This window comes from Acomys russatus, chromosome 32 (assembly GCF_903995435.1).
Source record: "Acomys russatus chromosome 32, mAcoRus1.1, whole genome shotgun sequence".
Classification (NCBI taxonomy): Eukaryota; Metazoa; Chordata; class Mammalia; order Rodentia; family Muridae; genus Acomys; species Acomys russatus.
The window spans coordinates 3,540,621-3,550,096 of record NC_067168.1 but is presented as its reverse complement, the minus strand read 5'-3'; positions in this window follow the sequence as shown (position 1 = coordinate 3,550,096).

The following is a 9,476-nucleotide window of genomic DNA, read 5'->3' as shown; positions in this document are numbered from 1 at the left end:
CTTGAGTTTGAGGCTAGCCTGGACTATGTGACACACTGTCTCAAGAATAAATTAAAACAAGCCACCACCACAGCCCAAGAAAACTAGGAGGACAACGATAACAAAAACAGCCAAGCTGACACAACCTCAGCTTGGTGTAGACTCTCACAGAAAGGCTTGACTGAGACTTCAATGTGAAAAACAAAAGAAGTAATGCTGAGTTTCTGTTGAAGAAGGAAGGAAAGGATTAGTCAACTACTTGACAATTTAGGATAAAAGGGCTGGCCTAGCAGGTGCTGTCGAAGACCATTAATCCCAGCATTTAGGAGGCAGAGGCAGGGGCATTTCTGAGTTAGAGGCCAGCCTGGTCTGCAGGAGTAAATTTCAGGACAGCCAAAGCTACACAGAGAAACCCCGTCTCAAAAACCCTTTTAAAAAAGGGCTTAAGAAGCTAGCTCTCGGACAAAGATATCCCTTGAGAATGGCTCAGTTTGTTCACAAACCAATTGTAGTGCACACCTAATGTAGGGATGGTGGCAGGGCGAAGATACCCCGGAGCCTTGGCACTGAGCACACCACCACCACCCTGCTCCCTGGTGCCCTGCCTCAAGCCTCAGCCTGGGCAACAACAGTAGTCTGCCCCCAAATCATAGCAATGCATAGCATAGCAGGCTGCAGCAGCCAACCTCCAAGCTGTGGTGGTAGCCGGCTGCTATCTGCTGCCCCCTGCCCCAAACCCTGTGTGATACAGGATGCCTTCCCCAAGCTGCGGGGAGCCCATTGCCTCCCCCAATCCCTCAAGTCCTAGGGCCCACTGTATCACCATCTCCGAGAACTATGTTTAACCCTTGAGCAGTGGGCCACTAAAATTTAAAGTGGCTCGCTGCCAGTCCCCCTTCCTGCCTCAGAGTAGTCAGTCCCTCCTTCCCGCCCTGGGGCTGTGGAGACCAGAGACAAAATGGCAGCAACTCCCGGCAGCAACTCAGTGGGAGCTGTCCATGGTGACTATTCCTGCGTCAGCGGACTGTTCTATAAAAAACGGATACCTAAAGCAAAACAAAACAACAACAAAACAAACAAACAAAATCCACCAACAAAACAAAAAAATTGACACATGTCCTGCTTCAGCCCACTGCCTTCACAATGGACTCTTGGTAAATGTTGGACACATTGTAAACTTTATCACCTCTCAAGGCAGAAAAGTGGCTAGACTTCTGCCTGAGAAAGCTCCAATAATAGCCTAGCCTGAGAAAGCTCCAGATGCCCAGCCCCACCCTACCCCTCAGAGTCTGTACCTGCCTTCTCCAGCCCCATAGTAGGACTCATGCCAGATTATGCTAATTTACGATGAGAAGTCTGAATAAAAACCCACCAATCCCTGAGCTTTTCCCAGCTCAGGCTTGAAATCCCACCAATCCACGCTTTGGAAATCTCTGCTCCAGAAAGCTCCGCCCCCTAATAAACCCTATATAAAGGCTGTGTCTGCCCACTTCTCTGCTGTCTCCTCCCATGAGGAGAGGTAGCCATTCCTGGATCTGTCCCTCCAATAAATCTCTTTTAAGAGATTTACTACGTGTTGTGGCTCTCTTTGGAGGAGGGGGAGGTGGGGAGGAGGAGGAGAAGATGATTTTTGTATACTTTCTGTCCTGTGTTAAAAACCAGACTTATAAATGATAAGATTTAAAACAATGTTTTTTTTTAATGAGGTATTAGAGCTGCACCTCTATTGCTCATATTCAAAAACTTTTCTTGCTGACAGCCAAACTTTGTAATATGAAAATGATACACTTAGTACTGATTTTAGAACACTAAATTGTTAACACTGTTAAAATTTGGTTTTACCTGATAAACATTATGGCTATGCTCTATGACTTCACTCTTTTAAAAAGTACTTTATTTTGATATTACAAAAGTTTTTTTTTAAATGTTTTAATCAAGTATTATGTAGTTACTGATTGTATTAATTTTACTTTAAAAAGCAAACACTTTTGTTCCGGTAAATAAACTTTCTTATGTTTTATTACCTGTAAACCTGACCCACTCTTGGTTTGATGACCCAGGCACTTAGGCATTAAATACAATGCTTCTGAGGTGACCTGGGCACAGGGTAAATCCTGTGGCATTAAAACAATTCTGAGTTAGCCATAAACATGCAATCTTTACATTAACAAATTACAGCTATTAGTTCAGCTCAGTTAGAGTTTATCTCAGCTTCCGAGGTTCCAAATAGATTCTAACAACCTCTTTCCTTTGTCTCAGGACAACTTTTGGTCAATTATCAATAATCAATTATCAATAAATCTGGGGGTTTTGCTTATTTTGATTCTTGTCGTCCCAGTTATCATCTAAGGACTAAAAATCAGACCCTCTTTCTTAAAAACTAGCTCATGCAGGGCCACTATGATGTCATAAATATTAACTACAACAACTTTGGCCTACAAAATTTTCTTGGGCCTAACAAACAATTTACACTCTGACTATTAAAAGTTGATAATGTATTTCTTGAGACATAACGATCTGCCCAGGATGGCTTGGATGTTTTCTTTCTGTCTAATGCCCTTAAAACTGCAAAGACAATCAGCCTGAGAACAGGCTGTGATACTCTGACAAAAAAATGCCCTTAACACTACAAAACTGTTAAAAAAAACTGGGTTAAAAGATTGATAAAAACATAATTGTAAAACAATTACCTCTGTTCTGTTGTGGTTTATCAATGATGACTAAATTTATGACCAAAAAAGACTAAAACACATATCTGAAGAAAAAAAAATGATCTGATCTATGTTTTAAAACAACATACATTTGTCCCTGCCAACTGAATTCTTTATAAAAAAAAAATGAAACACTCTATCAGTCAGTCAGGATGTAAAACTCCTCCTGAGAAAAAAATAAATAAAGGTCACTGATTCATAAATTCTATTCAAACTAATAAAAATGGATTTAAAGATATATATTTAGCCTCCTTGTTTTTACTAGCAATATTTAAAAAAATAACTATTTTTTATGAACTGAGACATACGCGGAACTGTTGTGTTCTGTAGTGATATGGTGTGTAGAGGTCAGGAAAGTTCCTAGTCTCTGTATTTAGGGATCTTGAAACTAAAGGGTCTTCAGTCAGTGGCTGTCATTTATCATGGACTATTGAAAGATAATTAAGACATACAATTATTATTTGCCTCATAAATGATTATATTCTTTAAAATATCCATCACTGTGCTTATGGTCATGATTGATTGCCAGGATGGGGTTTATCTGGCGTCCCATATTTGTTTTCAAAGTTAAACAACGATAAATAACTAAATTATCACATATTGTTAAAATAACTAAGAGATACAATTTGATGGTCAACGGTCAGTTAAGAAAACAACAACGACAACAACAATTCCCAATGTGACATAGATAGTTTTTGGTTGTTCAAATTTTTATATGCTGACAAAAATTAAGCTTCTATTTTAATTATACCGTACTATGTATCAATTCTTTTTAAGGTGTTGTACTTACATAATTTTTTTAAAATGCTATGTACAGTTCTAGCCCTTCAAAAAGCTACTACCATAAGCTTTTTAAAATTAAAAAAAAAAAAAAAACAGACTGATGGTCAATCAAACTGACAGTTTTGTTAGGTACTAGTTTAGTTCATCATGAACATTTTCTAAATTAATTAGTCATTCTGTTTTATATTTACAAGACAAATGGCTAAAGACAGACAAAGATTAAGCTCAGATATGTTGGCCTTCTAGCCTGTCAGAGATCTGCTGAATATGACATTAAATATATTTAAACTTATTATAACAGAGACTTCCCAAATCCTAACAGTAACTCCCCAAAGTCTCCAAGAAGATTTGGCTATGACAGATGGCTTCAATCATCGTTTTTGTGGTGTTCTAACCACTGGACAAGACTGCCCCAATGCATTGCCTGCTGCTAGGCCCAGCCTATACTGTGGACAAACTCAACACCTGGAGAGTTATTGTCTCACACTGATAAAAATGAGGTGAGGTCAGTCTCTTCCATGTTCTTCTTCCACAGAAACAGCCTCTCATCTTCCATGCCTGAAGGCCAGACTGGCTCTGCATATGGTGCCATGAAAACCACAGGAGCTTAGGTGAGACAACTGTCTAGATGGCAGACTGACCAGTCATCTCTGTCAATTTAATTGATACATAAATTCATCTAGGCTATCCTTCTCAGGTCCCTGATCACATTGACGGCTAAGCTAGTGATAGCTTGACAGCTAGAGGACAATTAAATCCACCGTTAGTTTATTAATCAATTCATCAGCTAGTTAAAACTACTGGGTACTAGCTGGGCATGGTGGCACACGCCTTTAATCCCAGCACTTGGGAGGCAGAGGCAGGCGGATTGCTGTGAGTTCAAGGCCAGCCCTGGTCTACAAAGTGAGTCCAGGACAGCTGAGGCTACACAGAGACACCTTGTCTTGAAAACCCCCACTCCCCAAAAAAACTACGGGGTACTAAGTCTCTTACTTTAAAAAAAAAAATTTTTTTTTTGGCCAGGCAAAGTGGCACATGCCATTAATCCCAGCACTTGGGAGGTAGAAGCAGGTGGATCTCTGTAAGTTCAAGGCCAGCCTGGTCTACAAAGGGAGTCCAGGACAGCCAGGGCTATACATATTGAAACCTTGTTTCAAAAAAACAACAAACAAACAAACAAACAAAACCCCCCAAATTTGCCTTGCTCACAGGCTTCATATTAAAAGGTAAACATTTCAAGTATTCTGTCATTTAAATGACTGCTCCCAGTAATCAACTGCCTGTGTCTCCTGGTAAATAACTAGATTAACACACACACACACACACACACACACACACACAGAGTTTATGTAAATCTAAAGATATAAAAGGATCCAAAAAAAGGTCTAAAGATCTAAAAAGGTGCTTTAAGGTTGATAAATACAAGTTTAAGGGTCTAAAAATATATTTAAAGGTTGGTAAATGTTAGTTGTCTAAAGGATCAAAAAAGACATTTTAAATTATATAAAATTTTAACATTAATCAATAAAGCTCAGATAATCTGGTAAAACACTGATCACTTATTATTCAGTCAGAAACTCAAGATTTTCATTCCCCCTTGGTTGTCTTCTGAATATAGACAGGGTGTGTTTCTCATTGCTGGGTCTCAAAGACAGGAGTCTAGTGCTGCTATCTTTTAGACACCTGTTAACTGCTTTTCTCTAAAATATAGATCTCAATACAATAATAATGTTAATAAATTCATATAAGCTTCAAAAAGTCATAAAAACTAGATCCACCTTCCCCATATCAAATGAACTCCAGGTAGCTATACCTACCTGTTTCTGAAAATAAAAATTTTTTTCCTGGTCTTGGGATTCCTTACCTTCCCCAAATTACTAAAAAAAAAAAAAAAAAAAAAATTTAATTCTGTCCCTAGTCTATATTTGTCCCAACAGATTTTCATTTGGCTGACAGACTCAATCCAGGGATCAACTGCGGACTCCAAGCTGCTAAGCTCTGGACTTTCTAAAAGCTGACGTTAACCAGTCCAGGCGATGTGACTGCTCCCTGTCCTTCAACTATACCATCAAATCAGATGCTTCTGATAAAGGCCCCCCTGCCCATCCTTTGACTAGCATTTCATCCTGACTTGGCCCCTGATAGCAACGTCCTAATGTCAGCTGGAAGGAGCTACAGAAGAGACTGTGGTGCCCATTATCCCTCCTAACAGGTTGATGTGCTAAGTCAAAACAAAACAAAACAAAAAAATAAAGCAAAACAAAACAGAACAGAACTCTCCAACATAAGGACAAATGGCCTTTAGTCCTGTTCCTCCTGGTTAGGTCAACTCGGCTGTACCCACTAGGGAATCTGAATCAGGGATTTGATCCAGGTGCTACTTCAGAGGAGGGATGAAGGGACCTGACCCCCCCAGGGACCCCAGGGACCCCAAGGACCTCAGATCCCCCAAAAGACCCCAGTTGGCTTGACTAGACCAACTCCATGACAGGTTTCAGGTTTTTACTCTGCCTAACTAGACCAAGTTTCTAACAATTCCTGGAAAATCCACAAGTTATGGACAGCTCATGGGCAGCTAATCTGCTTGTAGAACAAAATGACTAGATGCCATGTTTTTATTACTTCTTGGCCTTGGTAAAGAACACAGCTGGCCCCATCCAATCAAATTGAAGGCCAACTCCTGAGTAAGAGCCAAAACCTCAGTGCCTCAAAAAGTCTTCAGTAACTAAACAAAAGGCCAGTCCTGAATCCCCTCGTACACTCTGCCTCAATTCTGACCAATCAACTAAAGCTTGTCACAAATCCCTCCACCTGTCCATAAATTGGGCCTTGAGGGCTCCTTTTGGGGTCGCCCTCTAGAGGAGAGAGGCAGTCCTAGCATGCTAAAATAAAAATGCACTCACCTTTAATCCCAACACTCTGGAGGCAGAGGCAGGCAGATCTTTGTGAGTTTGAGGCCAGCCTGGTCTACAGAGTGAGTCTGGGACAGCCAAGGCTACACAGAAAGACCCTGTCTTAACCCTCTCCCCCACAAAAAAAAAAAGAAAGAAAGAATGGCTGAAGCAGATATCAAACAAAAACAACCACCACTACCACCCAGAAAAAAACCCACCCACCCAACCAACCAAAAACCAAACAAAACCAAACAAAACAACAATAAAAAAAAAGCTCTTTGTTTTTGCATATTGCCTTGGGGTCTTTCTTCAGCAGATCACCTGGACTCTAACACATGTATTTCTAGATGTCCTAGAACTCACAGAAATTTGCCTGCCTGCATGTGCCACCACCCCTGAACTTTGTTTGTTCCAGACAGTCTCACTCTAGTCTCACTCACAGAAAGCCTCTTGCTTTAGCCTCTCAGTGCTTTTCATTTGAGTCAGGCTAATGGATGCATCTAACTAGTATTTTTTATCAATTAAGTACAATTCATATATATGAATTATATCTAATATATAAAATGTATATGTAAACTTGAGTAAATTTTGGTTTAAAATGTAACAAGGGACAAACAAAAAATGTATGTATGACCTTAAAGAGAATCTGTTCCTACAATGAAAAAAAAAAAAAAAGCATCTATATAAAAACAGCAAATTGATAATCTACTGTTTTAAAAGTTGCCTTCTAAGCATCATTGAATCCTAATGATACTGTAATGCCTGTGCATCTTTCTGTAACAATGTTGCTGTTGTACAAATAAATATATTAACAATGCAGAGATTGGGGGATATGAAGATATTATATATATGTAAGTATATATATATAATTTATACATATATATAAAATAAATAGCAATCATATCAGGGCAAATCTGAATTCTTTGGGAGGCAGGCTGACCAAATAGAAAATTCCTCAAGGGCAATGTCCTGTGTTTTGGAAGCCATCCTTCTCCAAGTAACACTGTCATCAAGAGGCTTTGTTCCCAGGGCAACGCTCACCCTAACCACATTAGGAGAAAAGAAGGTGTTGGGTGTGGTGGTACACACCTGTCATCTCAACATGTGGGAAGCGGAGGCAGGCAGAGCAGGAATTGAAGGCCGTCCACAGGAAGTTTGAGCCATCTCTAACCTGTGGTTGTCTTACCCATAGCAGTGTTCCAACATAGAAAAAAATGATATGTGTATGCGGATTTAGCCCTGTGCCCATGATACCAGAACTGGGAGCCGAAGGGCCAGGGTCTGGAGGCAGGCCGTTTTCACTCCCAGTGTGTTATATTCTGTAGGAAGCTGGAACTGAAAAAAAAAAAAAAAAAAAGCAACTTTAGACAAATGTTAATTCTCAGGCTCTGTTAGGACACTACTCTGTACTGTCATTACCCATGCAGTTTAAACTGCACACTGAGCTGCATTATTCCATCCACCCCTCAAAATACTCCTCTTTGACCTCTAGACATTGGCCATTTCTTCTCCTCCCTTTTCTGTTTTAAACCAGGGACTTACTATGGCGCCCAACAAGCTGGCCTCTTATTTGCTGTATAGGTCAGTCTGGCCTCAAGTTAAATGTTCCTCCCTCCTCTGGTTGATTCCCAGTGTAACTGAATCTTAGGGCAGCTATTTGCCTCTTTATGGGAAAAATGAAGAGAAAAGCAAGACATGGCAACTGGCTAAAGGAAATATGGTTGTTTCTGTGGCTAGTGCTTGTTTCTTTTTCATTTGGACCAAAACGGATAGAGAAAAATCCTCTGCTTCTCTCCACTTGAGCTGAAGCTACCCACAAGCTATGGAAGCCACGAAACACAGCCCAAGGATGTGTTTCATGCATGTGTGGATGCAGCTATACATTATTAAAACCTTTCCTTCGGAGACCATTTTTCCTCTGGTGTTTAGGAATTTAGGCTACCTGTTCCCCAGCAACGGATTTTTGGATCCATTTTCATTCTTTATGGTCCCTGTACATGTCACTGTCCTATTACAGGTATGAGCCACTATTTCTGGTTCTGCCCTGTCCCTTCTTAATCTCCTATGTTGAGTCTCTATGTGCCTCTTTTTAAAAAGGTTGGCTGAGCGGCAGGCACGGGCCACGCAAGGTTTGAAAGATGAAGTCCTCACTGCATTCTGAGGAGGATGATTGTGTTCCGGAGATACACAGAAATGTTCACCCCTGAGAGCAGCCTGATTGGGAGGAAACACTTAGTGCAATGTGTTAGAAATACCCAAGCCGAGATCATCCAAGATGGCGTCAATCGCACACTGAGTATGATCCTCAAACAGCAGTGACTGCACAGCCACCAAAGGGCCATACTGAGAGCTCCAAAACACAGTGCTGGTGTTTCCCAGAAACAAGGAAATCCTGTCACGTGGATTGTCCGTGCCCTCTTGCTGTAGGACCATGGGACCGTGCTCTGGTGAACTCCCGGGGACCCTGGGCCACTGCCGCTGCAGCTGCTTTTCGGGTTGCGGCCCGGCACTGTACGGCACTGTATGGCATTCGAGGCAGGAGTGCTGTTGTAGTCCAGCCTGAGCGAAGACTGCACAGCCCACACTGCAGGGCTCACAGGCCTCCTCTCAGTGCCAAGAGCTGGATCATGCAGAGGTGGATACTAGAAGCCGGAGACTCAGGAGGCACAAATCAAGAGAGCCACAAGTTCCCTAGGACAAGAAGCTGAGCTGGGCCAACATCAATGGTTTCTGTGAGCAACTCAACGGAAAACTTTGAGGGGCCTCCACTTGCCACCTGCCTGATGGACCACAAGATCCAGTACCCACAGGAGTAGGAGGCCATCCAGGCCTTGATGGCTAGCAGCAATCTGTCGAATTGAATGGAGCAGGAGAGCTGGCCCTGAGGACATGGAAGCAGGAGAGCTGGCCCTGCCTCCATGACATGGGAGCAGGAGAGCTGGCCCTGCCATGATAACAGCTGGCCCTGCCCTGCGGACATGGGAACAGGAGAGCGGGCCCTATCCTGAGGACATGGGAGCAGGAGAGCTGACCCTATCATGACACAGGAGTGGGAGAGCAGGCCCTGCCCTGAGGACAAGGGAGTGGGCCCTGATCCAGGCCTCTGAGT